Source organism: Myotis davidii, unplaced genomic scaffold (genome assembly GCF_000327345.1).
Source record: "Myotis davidii unplaced genomic scaffold, ASM32734v1 scaffold854, whole genome shotgun sequence".
NCBI classification, from domain to species: Eukaryota; Metazoa; Chordata; class Mammalia; order Chiroptera; family Vespertilionidae; genus Myotis; species Myotis davidii.
In genome coordinates, this window is record NW_006285939.1 from 31,649 (window position 1) to 33,340 (window position 1,692).

Here is a 1,692-nt window from a genome sequence, read left to right on the forward strand (position 1 = left end):
CCTGACTCCAGCTCTGAGGCCTCTGCTGCTGAAAGCAGGTATCTGGTTTGTTTGTGTTCTATAATCGAAACACTGTATCAACTCCAGCTCTGAGATCCCGGCTCGGCTCACTGAAAGCAGGTTTCTGGAGTTTTTTTTAGCTTCTATATGTTACTATGTTTCAAACTGCCTGCTCAGAGGCCTGCAGCGGCAGGCAGGGAACATTGGAGGCCGCTGTCACTGAAGCAAGCAAGCCTCATGTTCAGTTTAAGCTGCCTGGCTGCCGGTTGCCATCTTGGCTGTCAGTTAATTTGCATATCTCGCCGATTAGCCAATGGGAAGGGTAGCAGTCTTATGCCAATTACCATGTTTCTCTTTTATTTGTGTAGATATAGGGAATGTATAGATCCATGTAATGGGGTTGTCCATAGGAAACCCTTTGGCTTTAGGCTGCATTTAGTGGGTGGTTCAAACAATAGAATCAGGGCTCTTATTTTCTTGCTCCCTTTTCTCCACCATTCACTTTAATCCCTCAATTGTGCTGGTCTCTTCATGGCTTCACACTCTCTATGCAGCAATAAGAGGCTCCACAGCTCCTGCCTTACCTTGGTCCCCACAAGCCCAGGGAGGAGGGTAGCTTTCTCTTTATGCCCAGTCAGACTCTGGGGAGGATTCTGATAGCTCAAGCCTAAACTGATTGCCTTGGCCAAGTTGCTGGAACACTTTCTTTAATCCGGCCTCGGTTCTTGGATTAGGGTGATGTGGTTAGCCCCACTTGAAACACATGGATGTGAGAGGAAGTCCCCAGAGGAAGTGATGCCATACAGGTAAAACACAAAAGTGGAAGTAGGTATGAGAGGAGAGAATGGATTGGAAAGATATGAAGGTGTTGAATGGACAGAATGACGGGTGTGGGAGGAGAAGGATGATCCTGAGGTCCAGCCTTGGAAAAGTGAGTAGATGTCTAGTCCACCTAGTGAGCTGGAGTGGTTTTCTTTTGGAGGATAGTTTATCTTCGGTTATGTTGTGTTTGAGGCACTCCTGGTTGGTCAGATGGATGGTCAGATACTTGAACCTGGAACCTGGAGCTCTGGGAAGAGCTTTGGCCAAGGCCTGACCAGACCATGCTGATGGGTGGGCCTGGGAGGTGGCTAGACTGGGGGGTGGGCTGACCTGGAGCTGGGTATGGGCCAAAGGAATTCCAGTTTCCCAAAGCTGAATCTGGTTATAGGACATTGAGGTCAGCAAACAAGTTGGGGTCCTGGGACATGGGTAGGACAGTGTCCAGCACAGAGGCCTTGGTGGACAGGGCAGAACAAGTCAGGCTCAGAAGCTATTTCCCCAGTGCTAAGCCCAGAGTGACACCAGGTAAATTTTCCTTCACCTGTGTTCTGTGGCCTCACTTCTTTAGAGTGAACACCTTCAAGGTCAAGCATTTTGGCTGAAAGTTGGAAGTTTTCACTTTGACTTGCTACTTCTCAATGATGCTTGAGAGAAATGCTGAAAAGACTGGAAGTTCTTCAAGAAGAATCATTGAGCACAATAACAGACGAAGGGCCGGCGTAGGTAGGCGGTGGCCTGGGCCTGCGGGTGGGAGGCGGGCCGCGGAGCCGGGCGCGATCGTCTGGATGGGGGCGGCGGGACGGCGGCTCCCGGGCTCCCGACCTCCTGGCTGTCGGTCTCGAGCCCCTTTCGGGCCTATCGCTCTCGGGA